This window comes from Meriones unguiculatus, chromosome 1 (assembly GCF_030254825.1).
Source record: "Meriones unguiculatus strain TT.TT164.6M chromosome 1, Bangor_MerUng_6.1, whole genome shotgun sequence".
NCBI classification, from domain to species: domain Eukaryota; kingdom Metazoa; phylum Chordata; class Mammalia; order Rodentia; family Muridae; genus Meriones; species Meriones unguiculatus.
In genome coordinates this window covers 50,952,468-50,968,881 of record NC_083349.1, presented here as the reverse complement: position 1 = coordinate 50,968,881, position 16,414 = coordinate 50,952,468, and positions in this window count along the sequence as shown.

The following is a 16,414-nucleotide window of genomic DNA, read 5'->3' as shown; positions in this document are numbered from 1 at the left end:
CACAAAAACTCTACTCAATTTACCCTGCCTGCACGGATGTGCAGGGATAAAGATAGAGCAGAGTTTGAGGGAATACTCAACCAATGCCTGACCCAACCAAAGATCCACCCTATCAGAGAGTGCCAGCCCCTGACACTATGAATGACACTATGCTAAACTTGCAAACAGGAGAGTGACAGAGTTGTCTTCTGAGAGGCACTACCCAGCAGCACCTCAAAATAGATGCTGAAACTTACAGCCAAACAATGGGTGATGCAGAGGACATCTTGCTAAAGGCTAATGCAGCCTTTAGCAAATGGGTCCTGTTGTGAGCTTCTTAGGTCACTGGTGATGCTGTCCTTTCATGGAAACAGTGGTCCTACAGAAAGTGTTCTAATGATCTTGTTACAAAAGCGTTCTCCTGCTTCTTTGGCTATAGAATCCATTGTCACATGGATATTCTCTTCATGATGCAACACAACAAAAGCATCTTCAGCAAATCTGACTGATACCAATGCAATGTCCCTTGAACCTATAGGACCATGCATAGAGATAACCTAGAACCTCTATGTAGAAATAGACCATGATATCTCAGTCTCCAAGTGGGTTCCCTAGTAAGTAGAACAGGGACAGTCCTTGACATCAACTCAGTGGCTGGCTCTTTGATCACCTTACCCCCCCGGGGGGTGGTGAGGGAGAGAGCCTTACTAGGCCACAGAGGAAGACAGTGCAACCAGTCCTGATCAGATCTGATAGGCTAGGGTCAAATGGAAGGGGAGGAGAACCACCCTTATCACTGGACTTGGAGATAGGCATGGGAGAAGATGAGGGAGGAAGGGTTGGATTGGGAGGGAATAAGAGAGGGGGCTACAGTTGAGATACGAAATGAATAAACTGTAATTAATGTAAAAAATAAAAATAAAATAAAATAAAGCAAGGAGAGGAGGAACTCCCCTATCAGTTGACTGGGGAGGGGCAGAAAAAGAGAAAAAGGAAAGAGGGCAGGATTGCAAGACGACAAGGGAGGGAGCTACAGCTGGGAATAAATTGTAATAAATAAAAAAATAAAAATGAAAAAAGATTGTGAGCTAAATACTCCTTTTGTTCTAAAATAGTTTGTCTTGAATATTTTGCTGTAGCTCCAACATAGGTATATCAGGCAAATGAAAGAGAGAAAAAAACTTTTGTATTCAATATGTTAATGCAATCAACTGTTTACTCTAATTTCTTTGCAAAGATTATACACTAACACCTGGAAGATTTTAAGACTTAAACAAGAAGCACAAAGCATTTTTACAAAGATTAAATAAAACTAATGAAAGTTATGTACATCATAAAATATACAGTAGAAAAGTTAATATTACAAACATTACACACTAGTAACTGAAGTTCCTTCAAAAACAAAACAATTGGAATAAACTAAGAGAACCATAGTTTTAGCTACAGACTTTCATCTCGACCCATGAATTTATAATACGAAGTTAAACAAAATGAAGCTCACAAATGGAACATTAACCTTAATCTACTTGCTGGTTTGGGTTTTGTGTTTGTCTTTGTAAATGTCATTTTTTCCAGGCACTGGATAGGATAGCCATACCAATACCAAAACAGTGCATGTGCTGACAGTCTGAGGCAGAAGGCTGAGTTACCACCTCCATTGAATTGCGAAAGTTCTTCATTTTATAGAGATTTAATTTTACTTAACTGGATTATCATTGATTTTCTTGCTCTAGCAGTCTACTTTATTATGATTAAAAAGTAACAGTGGGCCTTTTCTTGGTAGAAAACCATTTTGTTTTACATATTCAATCTTATCTGTTTTCTTGTCTTAAGGTGATCTATAAGATCATGAACTGTTGACACTTTTCTGCTGTCAAATGATTGAAACCAGATTAGTAATGGATTAAGCTTGCTGATAATGAAGCATCAATTAGTTGTTTGATAATTTTCTTCAATAGACTGCCAAATGATCAATGGATGTTCTGTCCTGCTGGAAAGAAAAATCAATAAAAGCATCCTATCCGTCTGTTGTACATTGCTGTGGGGTAATAAGTTTTGCTCAGAAGGCTAGAGAGCACAGTTCTACATTCAAAATCCGTCATGTCTTACTGCACAGATTTTAGGCATCCATCCAGAATCCAGCTGTTTTGAGGATCTATAGGCAACTGAACTCCCATAGATTGCTAAGCCTACACAAGATTTGCTTCCAAAGCTGCCCCGTGCTCTCCTGAAGCCACTTTGTCCTCATTATCCCCTAGATTTGTTACTAACACAGTAAGAACTAATGGCTGAAATGATAAAGATGAAGCATACAACAGTGTGATTGGGAAGTCAGAGGCACAGACAGATCTTCAAGGCTGTCAACAAGAATATCCTTGCCATGAATTAAAGAATAAGGTAGTTCAAGAATCATGATCTATTTGGAGGACAAAACTCAACTTCCCTCAAATATGTCCTTTTTATTAAGTATTCCCAGATATGAATCATGCAATACACTTTTACCAAGACAGTCCATTCCTAAGTTGTTTCTAGGTTTTTATAATATAATTAGTCAACACATGTTTATTCAGAATCTACTTACACTGTCCATGTTGTCAACCTCATAGGCATCAGCAAGAAACAGAAACTGGGCTCTTTGTTTCTGTTTGTTTGTTGGTTGGTTTTGTTGTTTGTTTGTTTTTAACTTTTATTAATTACACTTTATTCATTTTGTATTCCCCCATAAGCCCTTCCCACCTCCCCTCCTAATCCCACCTTCCCTCTCCCTTCTTCACGCATGCCCCTCCCCAAGTCCACTGAGAGAAGAGGACCCCCTCTCCTTCGTTCTGATCTTAGTTTATCAGATCTCATCAGGAGTGGCTGCATTGTCATCTTCTGTGGCCTGGTAAGGCTGCTCCCCCCTCAGGTGGAGGTGATCAAAGAGCAGACCAATCAGTTTATGTCAGAGGCAGTTCCTCTTCCCATTATTATGGAACCCACTTGGACACTCAAATGCCATGGGCTACATCTGTCCAGGGCTTCTATGTTATCTCTATGCATGGTACTTGATTGGAGTATGAGTCTCTGGAAAGACCCCTGTGTTCAAATTTTCTGGTTCTGTTGCTCTTCTTGTGGAGTTCCTGTCCTCCCCAGATCTTACTATTTCCCACTTCTTTCATAAGATTCCATGCACACTGCCCAACACTTGGCCATAGTCTCAACATCTGCTTTGATAGTCTGCAGGGCAGAGCCTTTCAGAGGTCCTCTGTGTCAAGCTCCTGACTTGTTTCCTGTTTTCTTCTTATTCTGATGTTCATCCTCTTTGCCTTTGGATAGGGATTGAGCATTTTAGCCAGGGTCCTCCCTCTTGATTAGTTTCTTTAGATGTACAGATTTTAGTAGGTTTATCCTATATTATATGTCTATATAAGTGAGTATATACCATGTGCGCCTTTCTGCTTCTGGAACAACTCACTCAGGATGATCCTTTCCAGATCCCACCATTTACCTGCAAATTTCATGATTTCCTTATTTTCCATTGCTGAGTAATATTCCATTGTGTAAATGTACCACAATTTCTACATCCATTCTTCAGTTGAGGGGCAGCTGGGCTGTTTCCAGCTTCTGGATATTACAAATAAAGCTGCTACAAACATGGTTGAGCAAATGTCCTTATTATGTACTTGAGCCTCTTTTGGATATATGCCTAGGAGTGGTATGGCTGGATCTTGAGGAAGCACTTTTCCTAGTTGTCTGAGGAAGCACCAGATTGATTTCCAGAGTGGTTGTACAAGTTTACATTCCCACCAGCTGTAGAGGAGGGTTCCCCTTTCTCTACAACCTCTCCAGCATGTGTTGTCACTTGAGTTTTTGATATTGGCCATCCTGATGGGTGTAAGGTGAAATCTCAGGGTCGTTTTGATTTGCATTTCCCTGGTGGCTAATGGGGTTGAGCATTTCTTTAAGTTTTCTCTGCCATTCGATATTCCTCTATCAAGAATTCTCTGCTTAGCTCTGTTCCCCATTTTTTAATTGGATTACTTGGTTTGTTGCTTTTCAGCTTATTTAGTTCTTTATATATACTGGATATTAGCCCTCTGTCAGATAAAGGGATGCTGAAGATTCTTTCCCAATCTGTAGGCAGTCGTTTTGTTTTGATGACGGTGTCCTTTGCTTTACAGGAGTTTTTCAGTTTCATGAGGTCCCATTTATTGATTGTTGCTCTTAGAGCCTGTGCTGTTGGTGTTCTGTTCAGGAAGTTGTCTTCTGTACAAATGAGTTCAAGGGTCTTCCCCACTTTTTCTTCTAACTGATTTAATGTGTCTGGTTTTATTTTGAGGTCTTTGATCCACTTGGACTTTAGTTTTGTTCAGGATGATAAGTATGAATTTATTTGCATTTTTCTATATGTAAATATCCAGTTAGACCTGCACCATTTGTTGAGGATGCTATCTTTTTTCCATTGTATGGTTTTGGCATCTTTGTCAAAGATCAGGTGTGTAGGTTTATTTCTGGGTCTTGTGTTTGGTACCATTAATCCACCATTCTGTTTCTATGCCAGTACCATGCAGTTTTTATTACTGTTGCTCTATAGTACAGCTTAAGGTCAGGGATGGAGATACCTCCAGAAGATCTTTTATTGTAGAGAATTGTTTCAGCAATTCTGAGTTTCTTGTTATTCCATATGAAGTTGAGAATTTTTCTTTCCAGGTCTGTAAAGAATTGTGTTGGTAATTTGATGGGAATTGCATTGAATCTGTAGATTGCTTTTGGTAAGATGGCCATTTTTACTATGTTAATCCTGCCAAGCCATGAGCATGGGAGATCTTTCCATCTTCTGATATCTTCTTCTAATTCTTTCTTCAGAGACTTGATTTTTTTTTCATACAAGTCTTTGACTTGCTTGGATAGGGTCACACCAAGGTACTTTATGTCATTTGTGGCTATTGTGAAGGGTGTTGTTTCTGTAATTTCTTTCTCAGCCCTTTGTCTTTTGTATACAGGAGGGCTGCTGGTTTTTTTGAGTTCTTTGTTTTAAATGTGTAATCTCCTGGGAAGACTCGTTTAAAACCACCTTGAGAAAATTTGTGATTAAATACCTACAGCTTGTTAGAAATATGCTTCATGGGATTTTTTTATTTAAAATATGGCTAACTGTGGCATTTTGGAGTGATCAGAAACATCTTAAGGGGGCCCTAGGCATTTAAGAGCACTTGTGTCTTTTGCAGAAGGCTTGGATTTGATCCCGAGGATCCATATGATGGTTTACAACCATCTATAACTCCAGTTCCAGAGAATCTGAATCCTTCTTTGGGCCTCCGTTGGCAATAAGCATGCATGTATTTCACATATATAAATGTATATCAAACAACCACATACATACATAAAATAATATCTTTAAAAAACATTTTAAAATAATTTAAACTTAATTTTAGCCATAAAATGGCTATAAGTTTCTCTCCCTTGTACCAGTAAGATGTCTCACTGGGTAAAGTCACTTGTCATCTACAATGTACATAGTATTGGTGATTTTTCATGTGCTGTTTAAGCTTGTTGAAAGCAAATTTGGGAACAAGGAGGCCCTCTGCTGTTATTTCCAGAGCTCCTACTCCTTATGTAGGCTGGTCCTAAGCTCTATAATAGAAGAACAGCAATTAAATCAGAGTATTAAAAACATTGTGCACTGGAGAACAGCTACATGTAAAGTTTCTTAATTACTATTGTAAATCCCATAACATAAAAATATCTGCAGTGGGAATGGGAAACTATACATTAAGGCATAGAAAACTCATCCATAAAGAGCAAGTTCAACTCTAGGCAATTTTTTCAACTTCTCTAGTCAGTTTTTTCTGCTGGATATTATGAGCACAGACACTGGGTTTGATGAAGGTATGTATCTGCTACTATTTGTTCTTTTTCTTGGAAGCCTCACAGGAGAAAACATTCTGGTCCACGTGGAACTCTGACAGGTATGAACTTCAGCTGAACACCTCAATGAGTTTTCCAGTCTTCTGTTGGATGTCACTCAGCTCCCAATTCGCTAAGGTTATCTTTCATTCTTGGGTTCAGGGTGGAAGCTGAGAAAAGTCACTTCAGAGATGGAAGCTTAAAACTGACAGCTTTATTTTCTGCATTCACACAGAGGTGGCCAGCTTGAGCTGAACCAGGCCTCTGAAGAGAGATAATACAACATTTTTAAGGGATGGGAACACAAAGTGAGGGAGAGTGGGGTAGGCTGTTGCATTGATCAATCATATTTTGACATAAGGGGTTGAGCAAGGAACTAAATGTGGGTGACTGGGCCTTATGCAGGTCACCTGGTTTCAGGATCCTTGGTTCAGCCTTTGCAGTCATGTTCTCTCCTGGACTCCGACATGGAATGTAAAATGATAAGGGAACAAAGGAGCAGGCAAGCTGTGGTGGTCAATTACATCAAGACAGGCAACACTTCATGACTTGCTTGCCTTAGCTTATAAAATGCAATAACAGCAACTTCCCTCTTTACATGTTTTACTGATTAACAGACCAACATGAAACACCTGAAGAAGCAGGATAATAGTTGGGTTCCAGGGAACACAAACTCAGTTTTGACCCTGCCAGCAAGGTGAAACTTGTTCCTGAGATGGCTAAACTCAGATCAGCAAACTGTCTTCTAACATCATACATTCTCTCTTTTGAGTGACTTCCATCGTCTGTTTTACATGTTGTTGTGAGCATTTAGAGGAAGACAGGACATCAAGAGCTGGTCATATTGCACTGACAATTGTGAAGCAGAAAGTGCTGTTGCTTCGCCCGCTTTCTCAACATCTATAGCCCAGGATCTCAGCTAGAGAATGGTGCCACCCACCGTGGGCAGGCCTTCCCACTTCAATTAGCACAATCAAGATGATCTCCCCAGGCATGCCCAGAAGCTAATCACAACTGTAATTCTAGAGTCTGTCAAATTGACAACACTAACCACCAGGGATCTTCTTTACTGTTACAAACCTCTGCATGATCTCATTGATGCCTGTATATCTTTTAGCTTCAACACTAATGATAACAGTACATTCAATTAAAATTCAGATATGTAGAGTATTTTACTGACAAGTAGAGGCTAAGAGCTGGCATATGAAACTTCATTGTTAGGCTATATTTATAGAACTTCGCTATTTGTATAGAAGATTTGAAAATGAGAACTAATAAAACAAAATATGATTCCAATAACTTCATCAGAAATTATTTTCACTGTGAGGAAAAGCAATTCAGCAGACAGAACTGTGGCTAAACAAGGAAAATTCTACATTAGATTTTCACCAAGATAGTAATAGTCTTGGGACAGTTTCAGATCATACATGTCACAGACCTGTGAACATGTAGGTTTTTGTGGAATATACTTGGTAATGCTGTAAATTGCTAATATGGTAGTAAATATGGTTCTCAAGATTAGCAAACAAAATTGAAAGAGTGAGGATGGAGAAAGTGGCAAAAGATGAAAAGGCCAATAAAAAGAAACCTGTCAGGGCTGAGAATATTTATCTCTAGACTGGATTTTTCCAAGCGTGGCCAGGAGGTTAACCAGCAAGTGTACTGATTCTGTTAATATCGTTTAACTGGGGAAAACAGCACTCATTTTATTACGAAGAATGCATGATTCTTTGAGCTGAACAACACAGCTGCATACTATGAAGATACCATCTAGCCTTCACCATCTGAGCTCTGTTCTCTGATTCTCTAGTCTCACATGTGTCAGTCCACATGCCACTCCCAATAATTCTACTCACATCTGCACTGCCCTGGCTTTAGAAACATACCAGCTGCATTTCAATTTCCTTTATGGATGAGATCATTCTCATCTCCACAGCTTGCCCTCTGGATTCTAGTGAATTACTTGTAACCTATTTCTATGTATTCACAATGCACAAATTACCAGAGTAATGTGTTAACATGAAGCAGGATCCTTTAATGATCAACCTTCCTTTAATCCTAAGCACCTTTAAGATGAAATAATAATGCTTTTACATGGCGTTGAGATCACATTGACATCTTTTGACCGCATGTTCTGTGTAGAAATCTTTGACCCTATGTTCTCTGTCTGTAAACATCTTTGATCCTGTGTTTTATGAGTTGCTGCCTTTAGTTGGCCAAAATAGTTTGTTTCCTAGAGAGTTTTTAACTGTTGTACACTTTAAAAAACATTCTGAGTCTTACAGCTGGCTATTTCCAGATATTTTTATCACAGCACAAATGTAACCCATTCAGGAAAGCCATTCCTAAAAATCCCAGCTCTAGCACTGCACTCAATAATAATCCTAGCCCTTGAGGACTGTCCTCTCTACCCAGTCTGTATTCATTAACCCTGTTTTATATTCCTTCTGCCTCTCATGGCTATCTAAAATTATATCTTTTCTTTGTAACAAATTTGTCTGCTCAACAAGGACCTTGTCCCTTGAATTATTGTTGCATTCTCATTGTCTAGGATGAGTCCTAGAACTTCAACTTAGCTTTATGGGTTTATTGACTGAAAAATTAATTAACTCTACAAGTATTCATTTTTTTCCTATTTTACCTCAACTATACTCTAAGGACTAAGAAGCCAAATAACATGCAATTTCTGTATACATAACAAGTAATATAGAACCTGAAATTCAATCAATATATGTAATAAATGTCTATTGAACAAATGATTGCTTCTGATAGAAATTATTGAGAGAATACTTTAAAAAAACCATGAACATGCATGCAATCATAAAGTGCTAAAGTTTTAACCTAAAAAATGCAAACTGTAATTAAGTTAGTTTAAACATTGTGAAATAACAGATAATGCTAGTATTGAGCTTTGCAAATTTTGAAAGAATTCAATTCATAATGATGTGGTAATTTACCTTATTGCTGAATTATTTCTGCTTTTCAACTACAAAAAAATATCTACAGATGCCTCTGTTTTGTTTGGACCAGTATTTCTACTTGACCATAGGTAAAAGCTACAATCCAGCCACCTGCAAACCTAAGTCTGTTTCAGGCACAGTCATCTGTCATCAGCTTAGATGTTGTATAGTATTACAACAAAGTGAAATCTTTTAGAGTTGAAAATCAATGTACCTGCAGGTTCTTTCTTAAAGACACTAATCTGTATGATTTCTTTAGTTCAGACTTAGCTTGCAGTGAGTAAAGAATAAATACCTGTCAAAAAACAGTCCCTGTTCCCCTTATTAGGGAACCTACTTGGATACTGAGCTGCCATAGGCTACATTTTTTCAGTGGTTCTCGTTATCTCCATGCACGGTCCTTGGTTGGAGTATCAGTCTCAGAAAAGACCTCTGGGTTCAGATTTCTTGGTTCTGTTGCTCTCTTTGTGGAACTCCTGTCCCTTCCAGGTATTTCTATCTCCCTGTTCTTTCATAAGATTCCCTGCATTCTGCCCAAAGTTTGGCTATGAGTCTCAGCATCTGCTTTTATACCCTGCCGGCTCTTTGATCACCTCCCTCTGAGGAGGGAACAGCCTTACCAGGAAGACAATGCAGCCAGTCCTGATGAGACTGAGTAGTCTAGGGTCAGATGGAAGGGGAGGAAGACCTCCCCTATCAATGGACTTGAAGAGGGTCATGGAAGGAGATGAGAGAGGGAGGTGGAATTGGGAGAGAATGAGGAAGGGGGTTACAGCTGGGCTACAAAGTGAATAAACTGTAATTAATATAAAAAATAAAAAAATAAATATCTGAGTATTATGATCATTTTCTTTCTAAACTAATTTATATCCTGGAAGAAAAGAAAAATCAGTCTTCACAGGTACAAAGTTATTCAAAGTCAGCTATTCAAAACCCAATTTGTTGTTAGTGCAGATGCTATGACTGAAGGTCAGGGTTGCAGGATATTTGTTACGTAGATTTCAAGTCCATATCTGAAAACAGGATTAGAAGGAGAAACTGGCCTTAAGCCCACAAGAAAATGAACCTCGGGGAAACCCTGTCTTATATCTTGCCCTGTGCACATGTCCAAATATAATTCAGTCATGTGCCAGCACTTCAAATTAGCAGGTGGGCAAATGTGTCATTGGGGTGGCAGCTGCCAGGCCCAGTGGAGTTCAGTCTCTTTGCAGGTCATGATACTCTAGCATCTGCTCCTCCATTTGCAGATCCACAAAATGGAATGTAGCAGTGTGTTTGCATTTGATTAATCTTTGGAAACTTACAAGAGACTTATATACAAAGGAGAGTGCCAATTTTGCAATTTACACTAAGAAATGTAACTGTCATGCCACTCAGACTGTTTATGTCAGCACAAGAATGCTCCTAACGACATGAGGTAAATCACAAGCTGAAGTCTGCTGGGTATGCAGAAAGTTATATAGAACAAAGGGAGAAAGCTGGCAGACCTCAACAACCATTGTCATTGAGGCCTGACACATCCATCTACCAGTGAATTTTTCTTGCCAAGAAGGCAAGACACTTGGATTTGCTGGCCATCATTGGAAATGCACTGGCATCTCTTCTCACTGTCCTTCCTTTTCCTAGATCCCTGGATACAAATGCATTCTCTCTTCATGTTGATCAATGTCATCAAATTAAATACATCTGTCTGTTTATTAAATGAGGCTTCATTTAAAAGTATTAATGAATTGATATTTATTGAGAGGTAATAAGGAATAAATGAATGCTAATAGTTAATCTTATATTTTGAAAAGATACCATTAGAAAATAACTGGTATATTAGTAAACAATTTAAATGTAATGAAATTTTAATTTGCCTATGTGCACTCTTCTCCTGTGAGAAAAACTAGACTAAGAACCACATTCAGTTGAAACAGACTGCTTAGAAACAGAGAACACACCAGATGCGCATTTAATCCACCTCCCATCTTTCTTAGTTCTTTATGTTTTTATTCATATTCAGCCATATTCAGTTTTAGAACATTTCAGCTAATTTCAGATAACCCTCCATCTCTTCATTAGCAGTTTCTGGCTCTCAGATCTACAAGCTGACTCTAAGTCATGTTTGCTTTAACAGTTATGCATTTCTTAACCATTTAACACATGTTAAACAGCATTGCCATTTTCATTAAGATCATATCCTCTTTATGAAAGTGTTTCATGGATCTTTTCATATTGAGCCTCTAATTCACATAAAACTTACAATTTCTATTGTGCTGTTTTATACAATATGGTGTTGTGGCAGATGTAGTGGTAGCTCTAGTATTTTACTCAATTCCTATAAACATTGTTCATGTGAGGAACATGAGAGTCAAGAAGCTCAAGTCATTTACCAAAGAAAAAAAATATTTTACAAATGGCAAATCAAAGATCAAAGGTATCTTGAGGTTCTAGGTTGTTGGTGAAGTCAGCTTATCTTTTAATGTGTGTGTGTGTGTGTTTGTTTGCTTGTTTGTTTTTGTTGTTTTTTGTTTCTGTTTTTGTTTAACTGAGAGATGAGTGGCAGTAAACAATATGCTCTGGAGTCTTGTTCCCTGAATTCAGATTCCAGCTTGGTCACTGACCTGTATAAAAAAACGGGCAAGTTCCTAAGATACTCTGTAACTACAAAACAGCTCCAGGCATCTCTTTTCTTGTGTGTTATTGTCTCCTTGCTGTGACTAAATGCCTGGACATAGAGGCTTAAAGAAAAGAAGAGTTTTTTTCTGCCTCACAGTCTTTGGACACGGACTCTCATGGTAAAAGACATAGAGGCAAGAGTCATTCATGACTGTGGTGACAGGAACCTGAAGCAGCTGGTAACTTCTGTCCACAGTCAAGAGGCAAAGAGGGATGAAGCAAGCTTTCTTCCCCATGCCCATTTTATTCAGTGTGGGACCTCCTTCCATGATAGGTTCAATCCACATTTGTGGAATTTCTTCCTTCCTCAGACTTCTATGGAAAACTCTCAAAGACAAGCCCAGACCTATATCTCCCAAGTTGTTCCAAGTCTAGTCAACAATGGAGATTAACTTTCAAACCTTGTACCCTTACCTTTTAAAATAGATTTATCTAAGAGACAGACACAGTTCACTTACCCTTAAAAATGATTTCCTTACTCCTGGTTTCTGGGAAGCCTTGTAACTTGTTCTCATGAAAAAAAATAATAAAACAGAAATAACATTATTTACACAATATTTTGTGTATTATATTTGTCTGAAGATGAAGCCTCTGGAGCCATTTGATTCTTTGTTCGCTGTTCCGGAATGCTGTGAACACCACAGAAACAAGTTTAGACTAGCCTTCTAAAGAGTTAAGGAAGACATGACCAGGTCATACCAATGTCCTCAGTTGTGGTAGCCAGAGCTAGAAGTGGAACGGAGGTGGTCATGGACTCCAAGCCTCCAGAGCCAACAGCTAATTGCATATGCATAAGTATAGCCCTTAGGAATTAACCAAACCTGGCCCATATCATTAGAATTATTATATTCCAATACTAGGTTTGAGAGATAGTATTTATACAGAAAAGAAAGCCAGCTGGTACACTTAACATCTATGAAAGCTAACCGTTCAATATATAGAAAATGGGAAAATGGTGTTATTGGATTAAATGAGTTTAATGAACATGGAAAATTAGTGTCATTGGATTAAGTGAGTTTTATGAATGAGATACTTAAAATCACACTTAGATTTTAACCTCCTGTCCTTGCTAGTTTTATGTCAACTTGAAACAAGCTAAAGTCATCTAGGAAAAGGGAACTTCAATTAAAAAAAATGCCTCCTTAAGACTGGTCTGTAGGCAAGCCTGTAGGCCACTTATTTTTGAAATAAGAATCAATGTGGCAGTGTCCAACTCACTGTGGGTGGTGCTACACCCAGAGAGGTTATCTTGGTGTATAAAAAAGTCCAAGTCCGCTGATAAAACATACGCATACAAGCAATACTAAATGAATTCAGCAAGTTGTGTTTATGTACTTATTTACTCATATATAATAATAATTAGCAATAATAATTAAAGAAAAGAGTCTATGAATTTTAGAGGGAGCTGGCAGGGGACAAGAGCAAGAGGGGAATAAAAAAAGTAATATTTTAATTTTTAAAGATACTAATTCAAATAACAAAATAAAAACAAAAGAAAAAGAAAAACATTGTGGGCCATGAGGAATAAGCCAGAATATAGCATTTCTCCATAGCCTTTGCTTCAGTTTTTGCCTCCAGGCTCCTGCCTTGAGTTCCTATCTTGATTTTCCTGCATGGTGGATCATAAAATGTAAGATGAAAAAAACACTTTTTCTCCACAAGTTGCTTTTGGTCATGGTGTTTTACACAGCAATAAGCAAACTAGGGATCCTCCATTCTGGTTACAGATTACTATCCATGTAAAAATGGTGGCCTGTGGAACAATAACTTATCACTGTCATCACCATCAACATCACCATCACCATATTATAACTCAAGATTCTTAGTTGATTAGATTCAAGTTGATTGGTTCAGTTGGGTCTATTCTTATGATTCCATTTACAATTTTAGGCTGACCATGGCCAGACCTGGAACCATAGTAAACATCTTCGCACTCACATTATAGATGAGGTAGAAAATTCAAAAATTTGGAGGGATTCAACTGAAGCTCAAGTGTGCTTTGTTTCTTCTTCTTCCTTTCTACCAGATATCACCAAATGATTACCTTGAACTAGAGTTCTTACTCAGCCACTAAATATCTCCAGAGTGCCTTTTCTAAGAAAGACAAGCAGAAGTTGGCACAAAAACTATGTAGTGCCACTTTGCTGCATTCTGTTTACCAAGGCAGTCACAAAGTACTGCTCAAGTTCAAAATGAAGGGACATACATGCCCTTGTTTTGATACATGCCATGTCAGATGTGTTTTACAACCAATTTCTTTATATGCATCTCTCATTCTCATAACAAACCTACAAGGTTGATAACAAATTTTTGACACCAAACAATTTTTTCTTATGGCCTCTGAAAAACTCTACCTAGCAGCATATCAAAGCAGATCCTGAGACTCATAGCCAAACCTTCAGTAGACTGCGGGGAATAATATGATAAAAGGAGGAGTTAATATGACTGGGGAAGGACAAGAACTCCACAAAGACAAAATATATCAGGGCACGACCAAAGACCATGTATGGATATAACCTCGAACCTCTGCTCAGATGTAGCCCATGGTAGCTCAGTATCCAAGTGGGTTATCCCTGGGGAACAGGAACTATTTCTGACATGAATTCAAAGACTGGCTCCTTTACCTCCTCTTTCTCCCAAGGGAGGAACAGCCTTGCTAGACCACAGAGGAGGACATTGCAGTCAGTACTGAAGATACATGATAAGCTAGGGTCAGATGGATGGGGAGGAGGACCTCCCCTAACAGTGGACTTGGAAAGGGACAGGGAAAAGATGAGGAAAGGATGGTGGAGTTGGGAGGGAATGAGGAAGGGGGCTACAGCTGGGATGCAAAGTAAATAACCTGTGATTAATATTAAAAAATTAAAAAAAATCTAAAAAAAAAAATTTCCGAAAGCTATCATTTCTCAGAGCCTTCACTTCATCTAGAATTCTCTAAGTCAAAGACTATAATTTTAGCCAGTATATGATATTACTAATTTCATTCATAACATGTAGGTTCCGTTCATCACATTAGAGTCGGGAGATATCCAAGTGTCATTTCTGTGTATGGCAGTCAATATGCTAACATACACATAAATAACCAACAAAACCTGTTATTCTGAATTCTTGTCACAAACCTGTTATTTATACACTGCTGCTGTTAAACTTATTAGTTAACAGGAAAGATAAAGAAGATTCTGTGAGAAATCAAGACTGAGAACTCTCTGAACATAGAAGCTCATGTATCTTTTACTTGCATGATCTAATGTGTTTTTTTTTTAGACTCCTCAACCAAAGTTGACGTCCCATAATAAAATATGAGAAGAGGTTTAAGAGGGAGGCAAAACTGTAAAACTACTGTTTAACTTCAGATAAGGAGATATCAGACAAAGAAACAGTAAAGAATTTAGAGTAAGTAAAAACAGTTGGGTAAAGGCAAAAAGGGAAACAGTTCATGTGCACATGGGAATGTGTGTGTACGTACCTGTGGGGGTGTCAAATTTTCTTTGTCTGTGGATGTGATATTAGCAGTTTCAATCCTTCACTATCGTGTCTAACAATAGTGAAGGAATGAAACATGAATGGGAGATAGTAAACATGAATTGGAAAGTACTTTGTGATATGTGATATATTTCTTCCTTCACATATCCAGGAGTGGTATTGTTGAATCATACAGGAGTTCCATATTTTTAAGTAAATCTCCATACTGATTTCCACAGTGGGTAAGGCAGTTTGGAGTTCCTCCAGCAGTGCACAGTTTCCCTCTTCACCCACATCCCAATCTGCAGTTTTGTTGTTTGTTTCCTTGATGACAGCCATTCTGACTGGGGTGAAATGAATTCTAGAAGTTGAAATGGATTTCATGCTGCATTTCATTGCTGACTAAGAATTTCAAACATTTTTTTTCATGTCTAGTGAGAATTTGTGTTTCTTCTCTTGAGAACTATGCCTGATTTATTTTCCACTTAATAATTAAATGATTGGAGTTTTATGTTATTTGTTTAGTGTTTTTAGTAGATTCTCCATATGTCTCCCATCAGATGCATAATTGGTAAAGATTTCTTCACATTTTTGTCTCTCAGTGATGATTGTTTCTTCTTTTATGCATAAATTTTTTGATTTAATGAAATTTATCCCAAAAGAACCTCATATTTCAGATTTATAAATTCCAAGATAATATCAGAAAACAAGTAAATATGCTAGGGAAGATAATACAGCACGTGAGAAGTTTCATATATATTATAACATATATATATGAGCTTATATATATATGATTCATATATATATAATTTATATATATGTATATATGAAGGTGTCTAAAAAATTAGCAAATAATGAAAAAGATCCCCAGCTGGACATTTTTCATCACCAAATGAAGCTTCCAGTGCTGTGAATTAGTTTCATCTAACCAAGTTGTTAGCCAGAGGGTTCCATGGGAGGCCCCAAGCAACCCAGGCTATCACCAAGGCTATTGTTGGCTCTCCTAAAACTGATGGTAAAGTCCTATTCCACCCCCTCTCCCACACTAAACAATCTATATAACTCATTGGATACAGAAAAGTCATGCTGGCATCTACCTAGAGTTTTCACTCTATAGATTATTTTACATATCCTGGGAGGTATTCTGTATGCTATCAAAAATAAAAAAAAAGGAAGATAAATACCAACCCAATTACAACCCAGTTATAAAGAGTGAGCTGCCTGCAAGATAGACTAGTGCAACGGTGATAAAGTTTGTGGAAGTAACCAACCAGTGTCTGCTTTGAATGAAGGCCCATTCCCTGAGATGGAAGCCAAACTCAACATCACTTGGGTGGCCAAGCATAATATATAGGCCACAGACCTAAGAAAAAAGACAAATACTACTGTTCTATTAAAGAATTACAGCAATAAAATGACTCGTAATAACATTCTGCAATAATCATAGATCAGTGCCTTGCTAAGCC